Source organism: Bombina bombina, chromosome 2, assembly GCF_027579735.1.
Source record: "Bombina bombina isolate aBomBom1 chromosome 2, aBomBom1.pri, whole genome shotgun sequence".
Taxonomy (NCBI): Eukaryota; Metazoa; Chordata; class Amphibia; order Anura; family Bombinatoridae; genus Bombina; species Bombina bombina.
Window position 1 is genome coordinate 177,506,999 of NC_069500.1, and position 16,356 is coordinate 177,523,354.

Here is a 16,356-nt window from a genome sequence, read left to right on the forward strand (position 1 = left end):
TGGTGGAAATGTTATCTCTCCCAACCAAAACCTTGTCTGAAGTTACCTCCCAAACAAGGAAAGGTTTTAAAGAACCCTTAACAGAAGAGGAAAAGACTCGGTGAAGACAGCTTAACCTCTGTTTCTATTGTGGGGGAACTGGTCACCGCATCACAGGGTGTCCAGTAAGACCTCCTAGAGGATCAAGTCAAGATACAGCCAAGTTGAAAATGAACTCTGATGTTAAGGGAACAAATTATACTTCCACTAGCAAACTGTATGATACCCCTGGAGATGACCCAGCTATGGAGAATACATCTATTCTACAAACAACCGTTTCTAACACGCTTCAAGAAATGGTACCTGATTTGAAACAGATGGTCATTGGGAGTACAACTCCAACTACATCCATTACCCATACCACTGCGTCTGTTTCTGCATCAACCACATTGGGGAACTCTGCAAAAATACCTCCAGGAAATCCTGCACATTACCTTGCTTCTGCCCTGGCTGGAGATCCAGCTAACAAAAGTCACTCATCAGACATAAAAGTGACAAACCATCCAGCTGAATCAGACTCTGCCAATTCTAAAGATCCACACCTCCTTGTTCCACCTTCACCTAGCTACTCATTGACTGAGAAAGAATTGGATGAGATGGTTGAATTGGATAAATATGACACAGATAATGAATTCCTTGACTCTGAAGGAGAGGTCATATTATACCCGGAGGTACTCTACCCATCAGCCAGTCCATTGCAAACTGCTGGCCATAAACAGGAACCTCCAAATCAAACCAATTTTTGTACTTCAACTCTTGTTATGCCTACAGTGATATCTTCTAAGGATCCCCAATCTCAGGCAGCTGTTCCAAGCGAAGAATCAATTCCATCTGATTGTATTAGGGCTTCAAATGGAACACTTGTTCGTAAATCCCACCTTCAGATGTTTGAACAGGCTTTGAGCGCCCAGAGTGCGCTCTTTGGAGGGGGCATCTGTCATGAACCAAGCCTCCAGACTAAAAAGAAAAAGAAAAGGTCTGGCAGGCATTCTGCTAAGAAGGGCTGTATGGGGATTTGAACCTGTGGCTCTGCGGTTGCTATTTCTGTTTGCTTACATGTTGAGCCACAGCCAGTTCTAGCAATAGCATGGATCTTAAAAGATCTGATAAATAACTATTTGCCTTACTTGTTATTACACCTGTGCAACACACAGGTGTTCTCAATTCTGGAATTAATCAGAACCAACCCTGTGCAAAACCTCCCTATTTAAGGATGGCTTTTAGTCTGCATTTTTGTCTTCACATTGGATCTGTTTTGTCAAGTCAGAACCTGTTTCCTGTATTTCTTTGGAGAAAGATTTCCTTTGCACCTGTTTACAAGGTATTACCAGGAGAAAGCCTTTACCTTTAAACCTGTTACCAATCTACAAGTTTGTTTCCTGCTTTATGCAATTCCTGCACTTGGCCATTGCCAGAAGAAAGTTTTCCTTTGCACCTGTTTACAAGGTATTACCAGGAGAAAGCCTTTACCTTTAAACCTGTTACAAATCTACAAGTTTGTTTCCTGCTTTATGCAATTCCTGCACTTGGCCATTGCCAGGAGAAAGTTTTCCTTTGCACCTGTTACAAGGTATTACCAGGAGAAAGCCTTTACCTTTAAACCTGTTACCAATCTTCAAGTTTGTTTCCTGCCTTGTGCATTTCCTGCACTCAGCAATTACAAGGAGAGAGACTTTACCTTTAAACCTGTTACCAGTTTGCAAGTTGTTTCCTGCATTGTGTAATTTCTGCACTCAGCAATTTCAAGGAGAGAGACTTTACCTTTAAACCTGTTACCAGTTTGCAAGTTGTTTCCTGCATTGTGCAATTCCTGCACTCAGCAATTACAAGGAGAGAGACTTAACCTTTAAACCTGTTACCAGTTTGCAAGTTGTTTTCTGCCTTGTGCAAATCTTACATTTCAGTTATTACCAAGAGAAAGACTTTCCTTTTTGAATCTGCATCTCTGCTTACTAGTTTTCTTTATTTTCACTCCTGCTGTATGTGGTCCTAACATACCTGAGTAGCATATTTAAATATTCTGCAAGTATTTGCTTAAACAAAGTATTTTGTTGTTTAAATAAATTTGTTTTCATTTTCAATCAGTATGGCTTCTACTAATCTTCCTTTAAAGCAACTGTTCCAGACAATGAGGCTCTCACATGATATCCTGAGACAGAACATGACACATCTGCATTTATCATTGCACAAGCATTTCTCGTGAAATGCTTGTGCAATATCGCCCCCTGCACATTTGTGGCCAATCGGCCGCTAGCAGTGGGTGTCAATCATCCTGATCGTATCTGATTGGGATGATTGCTGTCCTCCACCTCAGAGGTGGCGGACGAGTTAAGAAGCAGCGGTTTTAAGACAGCTGCTTCTTAACTCTTGTTTCCGGCGAGCCTGATCGGTTTTGCGTGTGAGTAGGGTGTTTTCCACTTTTTTGCTCCATTGACTTTTATGGCGGAATGTTATAGCATGCTCGCTATTCCAACTTTGACTTTTTAGGCTCATCGGGTTAGCGTGCAAGGGAAAACAGTTTACTTTTAACTTTTAATACAAGCATAACCCAATGCGCACAAAAAGCTTACTTCTAGCAGAGTTAACGCTTGAGCAGGAGTCTTAAATACCACTCCACTCGCAATCTGGTCCAAAATAGGGTAGTTTAACTTTCATGATTGAAACAGAGCATGCAATTTTAAACACTTGGTTCACTTGGTATTATTTTTTTAAAAGCATACCTCGATAGGCTAAGGAGAGCAATGCGCTGGGAACTAGCTGCTGATTGATGGCTGCACATATATGCTACTTGTCATTAGCTTACTTGATGTGCTCAGCTAACTCCCAGTAGTGCATTGCTGCTCCTTCAACCTAGGATACCAAGATAATGAAGCAAATCTAATAATAGAAGTAAATTGGAAAGTTATTTACAAATAAATACTATAGCTGAATAATGAAAATAAAAAAATCTGGGTTTTATGTCGCTTTAATAGTTAAACTATCCCTTATCCTGTTAAGTGAAATAAACATATAACTACATGCTCCTATCCCCCAATAAAAGACACGGACAACTAATTTGGAAGAAAATCCCCTTCCACCAATTTAGGGGATTGGGGTTAAGTTGATTGAACCAATATCAACTTGTTAAATTAACTTACATACCACTATAACATTGTCTGGCAAAACAGCTCTGCTATACAACCCATTATAAGGGAATGAAGGTGCCATTCAAATAGCCTGAAAAGTTACAGGGAAATTGAGCAGTCAGCCACCAGGGAAAATCATCCATATTGCTCCTCTTGTCCCACCCTCCTTTCAGGATGCTCCCTATATTGTCAAAGCCCTTTACCGCCTAATAGGGGACACATGTGTCAACTACGCCCCATGGGGTTGAAGGGGCCTCCAACACTACTAAGTCAATGTTCCCCCAACCAAAAGACTGTTAGTCTCGTAGGGGGCCCATACTACCATTTAAGGCACCCTGGACTTACAAAGGTCTGAATGATTATTCAGTCTCCAGCTAGGAAAACACTATTACAATTACGGCAATTGAACTACGGTTGGATGTCCTCACCACACTCAGGAACCACCTGGAAACCATAAAAAACTCTCCACTTAATGGTGGGCTGGGAGGGAAGACAGAAACAAGTTAGTGACCCTACTTCCTGCCCGTAAATACTAATATAGCCCATTTCACAAAATATCACACCTATCTAGAGTCATCCAAAAGTTAACCCTTAATTTTATACGGCCCTAGCTGGTTCTCCACATTGTCAATCTAATTTGGTAGGAGTAGCCAGCTATTAAATGACAGCTATCAATTGATTTGTAAAAAAAAGCCTACAGCTTATAAAAGAAAGTGATATTTTTTTCAAGGCATGGTATGTATATATGCAGATAACAAAAAAAACTGTAACAGAGCTAATGTTCCAAGGGCTAGATATAATTAATTTAACAAATGAGTGTGATTTAATTTTAAACTAAGTGGAAAATCGATCATTTAGAAGGAAAAAAACTTCAACAGTTAATGATATATTCAATGGCCATTTACTTATAGTAACTAAAGAGGAACAAATTTTAGGCATTACTGCAGTTTAGCGGATAATGCCAGTTGGATGCTTGGTTGTATAGGAAGCAGATAAGTGGAGCTCTCAAGCTACTTTATGGATCCATTATTACACATTATGTTGAATATTGTATACAGCTCTGGAGTCTATATCTCCAGTGCACAAACTATTCAAAGGAGATCTTCAAAAATGGTACAGTCTAAAAAAAATAAAAGTTACAATCAAAGACTTCATGTCCTTAATATACTGTATATAGAGAGAAGGGAAAGAGGTGATTTTCAAGTACAGTGATTTACTAAAGTTGAGGATGAAAGCATTTATCACTAATTAACAAGGACAGTATATTCAGGAGTAATTTGCAGAAGAATTTCTTCATAGAAAAGATGATTGACTCAGAGATTTGACTGTCAATAGGGATGGTAAATACACCTACTGTAATGGAATTCTAGAATGCCTGTATATGCATGTCTGTTCTAAGAATTAAATTGGCATGAAATGTTTCAGATAGTGCATACACTTTTAGACAACTTTTCTAATTAACTGCTTTTATCAAATTTGCTTAATCCTCTTGGTATTGTTTGTTGAAGCAACAGAAATGCACTATTTGGAGCTAGTTGAATACAATCGGTTAGCCAATGACAAGAGGAAAAATGCTAAAAATATTAGCCACTACTCTATACTCATCTTACTTGACCTCTCGGCTGCCTTTGACACAGTTGACCAACCCCTCCTCCTACAGACCCTTAGCTCTTTTGGCCTCTGTGACACTGCTCTTTCCTGGATTTACTCCTATCTTTCTCACAGGTCTTTTTCTGTGTCATTTGCAACTCCTCCTCTCCTATGCCTCTGTTGGAGTACCTCAAGGATCTGTTCTGGGTCCTCTACTCTTCTCCATCTATACTTCTTCGCTGGGTAAACTTATTAACAGTTATGGCTTCAAATATCACCTCTATGCTGATGACAACCAGATTTACCTCTCCACCCCTGTTCCTTCTCCCTCTGTCCTTTCTCATGTCAGCGACTGCTTATCTGGTATTTCTTCCTGGATGGCCTCTAACCACCTAAAGATTAACATGTCCAAGACTGAGCTCCTTCTTATCCCCCCTCTAGCTCTACGCCGACTTCTGACTTCTCTATCCCTGTTGACAGCATCACCATTTCCCCATCATCCCAAGTCCGCTGCCTCGGAGTTACACTTGACTCAAAGCTATCCTTCGCCCCCCATATCCAATCGCTTTCTACATCCTGCCACAACCATCTACGCAATATTTCCAAGATTCGTCCTTTTCTGAGCGCTGACACCACAAAGCAATAATCCACTCCCTTGTTATTTCCTGACTTGACTACTGCAATAACCTACTCGCTGGCCTTCTTCTTTCCCACCTCTCCCCCCTTCAATCCATCCTAAATGCCTCTGCCAGGCTGATCCACCTTTCCCGTCGCTCTGTATCTGCTGCACCTCTCTGCGAGTCCCTTCATTGGCTCCCCATTCACAGCAGAATTAAATTAAAAATCCTCAACCTTACATAAAAAGCTCTCACTAACGCTGCTCCCCTCTACCTATCCTCTCTAATACACAAGTATACTCCAACTCGCCCACTAAGATCCAACAATGACCTGCTCCTTGCATCAGCGATTATCACCTCCTCTAATGCTAGACTGCAGGACTTCTTTCGTGCAGCACCTACCCTCTGGAACACTCTCCCTCGTGCTGTCAGGCTTTGCCCTAATCTTTCTTCCTTTAAATGTTCCCTGAAGACTTTTCTGTTCAGGGAAGCCTACCACCCAATTCAATAATAAAGTAATTTCACTTACCTAACATTTCCCTCATCTAACTCTGTATTAACATCTTTCTTAATCTTGCAGTCCTCACCGCCTATTTCTCAACCTCCTACCCTTCTAGATTGTAAGTTTGGAATAGGGCCCTCAATCCCTTCTGTATGTGTTTGTAAATGTTATCCTGTCTCTTACAAGTCTTATATTGTTTTATTTAAATGAATTGTATCCATGGACATCGCTGTGGAATATGTTAGCGCTTCATAAATAAAGTATAATAATAATAATATGTGCCCCTACGAATCCGAAGCTAGCTAACAGTAGTGCACTGCTGCTCCTGTACCTATGTATATTTTCCAACAAAGGATACAAAGAAAATTAGATAAAATAAGTAAATGGGAAATTGTTTAAAATTGCTTGCTCTATACTTCAGAAACAAATATAGGCAGTCTTTCTGCTTCTTATCTGCCCTCAAAATATGTCCATGTTTATATGAATAGTAGGAAATTTAAAAAGTAAGCAGGATGGCAATGATTAGCAACAACATCAGCACCATGAAATCATGTTTATTTTAAGTTTAAAATCTTCATCAGACAAATATCAAAACATAAATACTTTCATTCCTAAAATAGATTGATAGATGAAAGAATGATTGCATGAACCAAATTATACTCCCAAATTACACAGAACTGATGGTTCATTGAAAAAGCAATACAATACGTTTTTAAAGTCTGATGGTTCATTGGAAAAAAAACAACAAAAAAACAACACAAACAACATACATTTTGACTCATACATAATGAATGTGTGCAATTTTGCATGTTTCTAAAACTATTTGGAGCGTTTGATTTTTTTCGCTGTTTTCTGATGCCTTAGAGGCAAAGAAATCTGCACTCCCTCTTCATTTTTTTAAAATTTATATTGAAGGACTAATAGAAATACAACAACATACTAACAAAGATGTACAAGTTTACAAAAAAAGTCAAATTTAAATGCAGAGTTACATGTAACAGTAAATTGAGTAGTAACTATCAACCCCATCAAAATTGTTCATAGCCTGTGGTAGCCTGTAAACTTAAAGTAAAACTGTTATAGTTGGTGTACAATAGATTAGTTCTTGTAACTGAAAGGTATTACACCCAAGCATAGTCACAATTTTTATATCTTTATGTATAGTAAAAGTCCCAATTTTCAGTTTGGTTTATAGAAAGTAGAGTAGTCAAAATTTGTACTAAACCAAAACATGGCAGGTAATTTATACCCTTTTTTTTTTTTTTAAATAATTTTTTATTGAGGTTGAAGATATACATACAAATTAGTATTCTTACAATAATGGTTACATCATTAATCCAGTCCTGTTACATCACAGAATAAATTAAAAACAAACCTCATATTTTTTGCTTTTTTTTTTTTTTCAACCTAAGTATAACAGAAATTATAGTAACAATGACATATAATAATGTACTATTATATAATCTCAATTGTTGATTTCCGTTAAGAAAAAAGGGGGGGGGGGATTTATGAAGGTAAATGCGTATCAACAAGCGTATATCTGGTTATTAGGATGTCCTCAAGTGGGGCAGGTTACCCCTCAGATAACATCATATAAGGCAATACTAATGCGCACCAGGACGCAACAAGATATTAAGAGTAAGCATGACGGACACTGGCATGTGCATTATCACAAGTACCTATTGTCAATGTGTGCAGGGGGGGGGGGGAAGGATGTATCCCAACTGTAAACTCGTATGTATGTGTCTCCACTGTCATCTGGTGGTTTAGTCTGTGGGGTGTGCTTCTCCATTTCCCCAAGTTAGTAGCATGAGCTTGTGTGTGTCAGTGGAGCCCTGTACCAAGTGGTGATATCTTTCAAGTTGAAGTAACGTAGTGACCTGTCTTTTCCAGTCCGCCAAAGTCGGGGCATCTTGTGATTTCCAGTTTTTAGGGATCAGCATTTTAGCGCTATTTAGCATGATCATTACTAAAGCTTTATGTTCCTTTCTATCAACCCTGGGCAGTGATAAGTATAACAATATCTTAGGGTCATTGGGCAGGGAACAGCCCAGAATATTTTTGATATGAGAGAGTATCTCAACCCAATATGTGTCTAATTTGGGGCAATCCCACCAGATGTGTATCAGTGAGCCTTCTCCCCCACAGTTTCTCCAGCATTTCCCCGATGTTGACCTGTATATGTGTTGTAATCTGATGGGAGTGAGGTACCACCTGAAGAGAAACTTATAGTTTGACTCTTGGACTCTGGCCGAAATTGACGATTTTTTGGTAGTTTGGAAATGTTTCTGCCACTCCTGATATGCAATGTCTGTGTTCAAATCTCTGTCCCAGGCTTTAACATATGAAGGTAGAGTCTGTATGTCTCAGAGTAGGAGGAGTTTGTACAATTTCGAAATTGCGTGTTGTGTGTTTGTGTTTTGCAAGCATAGTGATTCAAAGGGGGTTTTAGGTCTTGTGAAGTGCTGTTTGTGTTGGTGCGTAGATAGATAATGAGTCAACTGGGCATATGTAAACCAGGTCATTGGTACTTCAGGTAGTTGTTCCTGTATTTCCTCAATTTTCTTAAGTTTGTGTTTGTCTGTTATTGAGTGAAACACTCTCTCATCTAAGCGTGTGGTCTGATTCAGTCTACTTTCTTTGAAATCCCAAGGCAATTTGGGGTTGTTGCAGATAGGGGTGAGCGGTGATGTGGTGCATGAAATGTGTGTAGAGGTATTGAAGATCCTGTCCCATGTCTGATAAAATTCTAGTAGAAGAGGGTAATCTGTCGCTGCTTTCGGTCTATGTTTCTTATTTAGCCATGCTGTCAAGCCTGCATTATTTATGTTCACTATGTCGCAATCTAGTTGAACCCATTCTTTGTTTGGGTCATTCTGGCACCAATCCAGCAATCTATGAAAGGTAATTGCCTGTTTATATGTAGCTATATGCGGGACCCCCAACCCCCCCTGTCTTTTGGGAGGTATAGAGTCCGTCTTGCTACCCTTGGTTTGACTTCTCTCCATATGTATTGGTCTATGAGCCCTTGTATCCTGTCTAAATAATGTATTGGAAGAGAGATAGGAGTTGTTTGCAACAGATAAAGCAGCCTAGGCAATATATTCATCTTAACCACATTGATATGTCCCAACCAAGAAATAGATTTATTCCTCCAACTGGACAGATCCGCTATCAAGCTATTTTCTAATTGTTTGTAATTGGCTTGAAACATCACCTGGGGATCTGGGGACAGGTAGATTCCTAAGTATTTCATCTTTGTCTGTTGCCTTTTTAAGGGGCAGTTTTGTAGTAGCTTAGGTAACAGTTCAGTCTTGTACGTGACATTTAAGAATTTCGGATTTGTTGATATTAAGATGGAAATTGGAGACCTTGCCAAACTCTGCAAATGCCTCAAGCGCTTTTGGTATAGATGCACCTATGTCAGTGAGTGTGAGTATGCAAGGTGGGGGTGGGGAGCGCTCAAAAAAGAGCTGTGAGTTGGACTGTGATTCTTAACTATTCCTTAAAATCCTTCAAATCTTCTCACAAAAAATCCTAAATTAAAGTGTTAATAAATTAATCACTATGCTATGTGGTAGTAGACGTTTCTACAAAGAGTGTACTTTGTGTTAAAACTTATTTCCCCTAATCGGCAATTTTGTAACAATATATATTGTTTGAAACTTAGTTTAAAGTGCAGTGCGGTATTTATCCTATTTCTTAATACTTCTATCTGTAATGTGTAAGCACAATGTTGTGAATACAATATACTTATAAGTGAATGAAAAATTTTTTCAGTGATTTAGAAAAAAACATTTACTTAAAACATGTTAAAATACAAATACAAATACTGTTGCTGAAGACAATTCATATGATGTTCCGTATCTTTATAATTAAAGCATATATTAGAGCATATCCATATCCTATGAAAAAATGTAATTGTTTAAAAATAATGTTTTTCGGTGAGTTCAGATATTGTGATTCTTTAGTAATGTATCTGATAAGGTATTCTTAAGTTAAACAACTTAAGAATACCTTATCAGATACATTACTAAAGAATCACAATATCTGAACTCACCGAAAAACGGAACATCATATGAATTGTCTTCAGCAACAGTATTTGTATTTGTATTTTAACATGTTTTAAGTAAATGTTTTTTTCTAAATCACTGAAAATTTTTTTCATTCACTTATAAGTATATTGTATTCACAACATTGTGCTTACACATTACGGATAGAAGTATTAAGAAATAGGATAAATACCGCACTGCACTTTAAACTAAGTTTCAAACAATATATATTGTTACAAAATTGCCGATTAGGGGAAATAAGTTTTAACACAAAGTACACTCTTTGTAGAAACGTCTACTACCACATAGCATAGTGATTAATTTATTAACACTTTAATTTAGGATTTTTTGTGAGAAGATTTGAAGGATTTTAAGGAATAGTTAAGAATCACAGTCCAACTCACAGCTCTTTTTTGAGCGCTCCCCACCCCCACCTTGCACACTTTCACACATCTGATATTGGGAGCATATCAGACTTGGGGAAGCAAGCTGAGTCTGATCTAATCTTCACTCCTCACCCCCTCTTTTTTTTAGTGAGTGTGAGTATGACATCATCTGCGTATAACGCCAATTTATGCTCATACATTGTAGTTTGAAGACCTTTAATTTGAGTATTTAACCGAATAGACTGTGCCAAAGCCTCAATAGTGATGGCAAACAGCACAGGTGAAAGTGGGCAGCCTTGTCTCGTTCCATTTTGAATGCTAAACTTATCAGAGAGAATGCCATTTACCTTAACCCGCGCAGTCGGTTTACTGTAAAGTGAGAAAATTGATGCTATGAAAGAGTTGCTAAAATTCATCTTGGACAGGGTCGCTTTCAATTTATTCCCTTTTTATACTTATTACAATACAATTGTTACAGGAACATACTGTCAATAAATATATATCAACATAGAACTTCAGAATAAAAACTTCCAATAGCCTCTCTGCATTTTATATTTGATCTGCATACACTGTATTTCTTACAACTGAACAGAAAGTTATTAACTTTACAACTTAATTTTGCTAGCCACATATAGAAAGGGGAGTGATTCATAAAGAGAGAAGGGATTTGCCTCTTCTGTAAGTTTAAAGCAGTAAAGCAATGAGTAACCCTTTCTCTCAACCTCTAATGGAAGACGGGTATATAGTAGTGACCCTTTCCTCATTCAAGGAAAAATTACCCTCACTTCTCCCAAGAGACTTCTTTCTAATAATCCCCTTTGGCTAGTAGTGGGATTGTATGGCCAAATATGCATCTATTTCCTTATCAAACTGATCTTTGCACACTCTGTATGTATATATAAAATGCTTCTCTAGTTCATTTGTCAGCACATGACATGATGTGCAACACTACATACCTTAGAGTTATCATACAGGATGGGGCGACAAAGTGGATCATTAGCTCCCACCAATAAATTGGTGTGGTAGAGACATGTTGTTGAGAGGTTCCAAAAGAAAATATTTAAATTAACATATGGGGTTTCCAGGGATAGTAAAATAGCATACCTCATAACTGCCCTGTGGTTGTATTTAATAAAATTCAAAATTGTGCATTCATTACTTGATCTTCAATAATATTTAGTTAAAATGTCTCATTTATATTAATCATAAAAACTACATTTCAGTATGTCATGTTTGCAATATTAACCTGATAGAGGTTAATGACTGTAGATATTTTTTATATATGTCTGATGAAGTGTCAGTCTTCATCCATGAAATGTATTTAGATGATGATACAATCACTTAATTGTACAGTATGTACTAAACTCACTATTATTGACTATTTATAAAGCAGCAACATATTGTGGAGTGCTAAACAGGGTGTACAATAAAACTAGATTATTTTATGTCCCTTTAAAATACTCATCAGTGAAATCCCTCTATTACAGTGAGTGGACAGAAATTACCACACTGTTTTTCAAACCTTAAAGTTTTTATTGACCCCTTCCATTCTTGATGAATACCAAAACCAAAAGGTATACATTTGGAAAGTAAAGCTTGTGAGTACTATTTAGGGATTTAACACAAGATAGTTATCGATTTTGGATGTAATTTATTATTATCATTATCGGTTATTTGTAGAGCGCCAACAGATTCTGCAGCGCTATAGACATAGGCAGTATACAAAGTAACATTTATAGGGATCAAATGGGTAGAGGGCCCTACCGAGAGTTGCATTGTTGTAGTCAGCTTTTATGAAGGTGATCAGCAAACATTTGGGCTCTTAGGCTTACATTCTAAGGGGGTTCATGGCGGCTAGTAATGGAGGAGAGGAACTGGTATTAGGAAAGGTTAGTGTGGGTTGTATGCATCCCTGAACAGTAGACTCTTTAGGGAGCGCTTGAAGCTTTCAAAACTAGGGGAGAGTCTTGTGGAGCGAGAAAGAGTTCCACATGATGGGAGCCAGTCTGGAGAAGTCCTGTAAACAGGAAAGTGAGGAGGTAACAAGAGAGGAGAGTATGAGGTCATGAGCAAAAGCGAAGGGGACGGGAGGCAGAGTGCCTGGAGACAAGGTCTGATATATAGGGGGGAGCAGTGCAGTTAAGGGCCTTGTATGTAAGAGTCAGAATTTTGTGTTTAATCCTGGAGGCAAGAGGAAGCCAGTGAAGGGATTGGCAGAGAGGTGCAGCAGATGAAGAGCGACGTGTAAGGAAGATGAGCCTGGCAGAGTAATTCATTATGGATTATAATGAAGGTAGGCGGCAGCTAGGGAGACCAGAGAGAACGGAGTTGCAGAAGTCGAGGCTGGAAAGGATGAGAGTGGATTAAAATCTTAGTTGTGTCTTGTGTAAGGAAATGTCTAATTTTGGACACGTTTTAAAGGCGGAAGCGGCAGGATTTAGCCAAGGACTGAATGTGAGGAGTGAAAGATCTGAATCAAATGTGACCCCGAGACATCGGGCATGCGGGGTATTGATGGAGTTGTTGGCAGTTATATAGAGATGGGGGTGGAGATTTAAGAAGAAGGAGGGAAAATAAGGAGCTCAGTTTTTAAAAGATTTAGCTTAAGGTAGTGAGAGGACATCCAGGAAGAGATGTGAGAAAGACAGTTATTGACACGGGTTAGCAAGGAAGGAGATAGGTCATGTGCAGAGAGGTAGATTTGGGTGTCATCGGCATACAAATGATATTAAAACCCGTGGGACTTTATTAAGGAACCTAATGATGATGTGTAGATTAAGAGAAGAGGACCGAGCCTTTACGGTACCCCAACAGAAAGTGGTGACGGGGCAGAGGAAGCCCCAGAGAAGGCTACACTAAAGGTACAGTTAGACAGGAAGGAAGAGAACCACGAGAGGGCTGTGTCACAAATGCTGAAGGATTGGATGGTTAGGAGCAAAAGAGGGTGGTCAACAGTATCAAAGGCTGCAGCCAGATCAAGGAGGATAAGCAGAGAGAAGTGGCCTTTGGATTTTGCTGTAAGTAGGTCATTGGTAACGATTGCTGTCTCTGTGGAGTGATGGGGCAAAGGAGGGAGTTTAATGTAAGGTACTGGGATAGGTGTACATATACCAGCTTTTCAAGAAGCTTTGAGACAAGAGGGAGTAGGGAAATAGGGCTTAATTAGACAAATACAAAGCAGTACAAAATTGGGTGTGAAAAATTACCCTGCAGAAAACATTTTTGTAACATAAGAGAAATCCATATATCCCTTCTAAATCCTGTTGATGCTGACTGTTACAGGTCCAGATTGTTGTGAGAAATTATAATCCAAAAGGTTATTCATCTTGAAATAAGTATAAGGTTTTTAATTATGTAGCATTAGGGATGTACACTCACCGGCCACTTTATTAGATACACATGTTCAATTGATTGGCAACACAAATTGCTAATCAGCCAATCACATGGCAGCAACTCAATGCATTTAGGCATCTAGACGTGGTTAAAACTACTTGCTGAAGTTCAAACTGAGTATCAGAATGGGGTAGAAAGGGGATTCAAGTGACTTTGAACATGACATGGTTGTTGGTGCGAGATGGGCTGCTCTGAGTATTTAAAAAACTGCTGATCTACTGGGATTTTCACGTACAACTATCGCTAGGGTTTACAGAGAATGGTCCGAAAAAGAGAAAAAAATCCGGTGAGCGGCAGTTGAGTGGATAACAATGCCTTGTTGATGTCAGTGGAGAATGGGCAGACTGGTTCGAGATCATAGAAAGGCAACAGTAACTCAAATAACCACTCAACCAAGGTATGCAGACCAAGGTATGCAGAATACCATCTCTTAACGCACAACACGTCAAACCCTGAAGCAGATGGGCTACACCTGCAGAAGACCACACCGGGTGCCACTTCTGTCAGCTAAGAGCAGGAAACTGAGGCTACAATTTGCACAGGCTCAGAAAAATTGGACACTAGAAGATTGGAAAAACATTGCCTGGTCTGATGAGTCTCGATATCAGCTGCGATATTCAGATGGTAGGGTCAGAATTTGGCAAAAACATAAAAGCATAGATCCATCAACGGTTCTGGCTGGTGGTGTAATGGTGAGGGGGATATTTTCTTGGCACACTTTGTATTGTTGCTGACAATGTCCATCCCTTTATGACTACAGTGTACCCATTTTCTGATGGCTACTTCCAGCAGGATAATGCACCATGTCACAAAGCTTAAATCATCTCAAACTGGTTTCTTGAACATGACAATGAGTTCACTGTACTTCAATGGCCTCCAAAGTCACCAGATCTCAATCAAATAGAGCACCTTTGGGATGTGGTGGAACGGGAGATTCACATCATGGATGTGAAGCCAACAAATCTGCAGCAACTGCATGATGCTATTATGCCAATATGGACCAAAATCTCTGAGGAATGTTTCCAACACCTTGTTGAATCTATGCTACAAAGAATTAAGGCAGTTCTGAAGGCAAAAAGGGGTCCAACCCGGTACTAGTAAGGTGTACCTAATAAAGTGGCCGGTGAGTGTATATTCTTTGTTGTAATTTTAATTTAATTTTAGTCCACTCACAATGTCATGCTCTCCCAGAGGTTTATTTTTGGCATTTTTCTGTCTAGAAGATATTATCACATATTCTTGGTTTTGTTGTCCTCAGAACTGCAAATTTGTGTCTGTAGAAATAACATGCCTCTTATTCACAGCAGAAAAATGATAAAATAAACATATAGGGGTAGATTTACCAATGTCTATCCGTCAGAGATCGCTGAGTGCCGACAGCGTATGCTGTTGGCATTTATCATTGCACAAGCAGTTCCCCAGGACTGCTTGTGCAATGCCGTCTGCAGATTCGCGGCCAATCAACCGCTAGCAGGGGGTGTCAATCAGCCCGATCTTATAGGATCGGGTGGATTGAAGACGGCAGCCTCAGAGGCAAGCCCATAGAGTTGAGACATAGACCTTAAAGGAGCATAAACCCAACATTTTTATTTCATGATTCAGATAGAGCCTACAAATTTCAGATTTCTAATTTACTTCATGTTCTTGTTATCCTTAGTTTAACTGGGAGTCAGGTGAACACACTGGATGAGCCAGTGACAAGCAGCTAGCTCACAGTAGTGCATTGCTCCTGAGCCTACCTATGTATGCTTTTCAACAATGGATACAAAGAGAATGAAGCAAATTAGAGAAGAGGGGTAAATTGGAAAGTAACATCTGAAACATTAAAGTTTAATTTTGACTTTACTGTCCTTGTGATCCCATTGCTCCCCTGCAAATCTATGTACACAAAATCAACTCTTGATAAGTTTCAAGAAGCTCAATAGAAGATTATTTGGAGTGGAATAGATAAGCACAAAAACCTAAGTGTGAGGTGAAAGGGGCACTCATTGAAAAGGAAATATAATCTTATTGTTTTAGTTAAAGCTATTTAAATTGCTGTTCTTATAGTAATCATTATTTTTCTCCTTCCAATAAAGTAGAGCTAAAAAGTTAAAGGGCCACTGTAAGTAAATATTTTCTATGCCTGTTACTAACTAACTACCCCAAATACGCTTTTTATCAATAGCATTTCATTAACATATCTCTACCGTATATCAGAAATCTTGTCTGCAAATGTAATTGTTTTCCAAACCCACTCCGTGGGTATCCTTTGCTCTGTACCAATCCGTTTACAATACCTAGATTTCAAAATGGCACTTTAAACACAAAGTTATTGGTTTAAGTATTTTGAACATGCAGTGCTGAAAATAGTGGGCAGGATAACGTGACATCATCGGCGAATAAAAGATATAACTTTTAGAACGTTATGAAACTTCGTTTTGGAGAAAATATAGGTCAGTAGGTTTTAATTAATGCTTATTAACTTTAATATGTTAGTTGTTTAGTTTAAAAATTATAACAGAAAGTAATCCTTTAATCAAATATGAACCTATTAAACTGGAGATATCAAATAGAAGCCTTTTTGCAATATACTTTAATCAGCAGAAATGCTTATAATAAAAGTTATTAGTGTTTTTCAGCGGCATAATCACATAACCGGTAAGGGCCTGT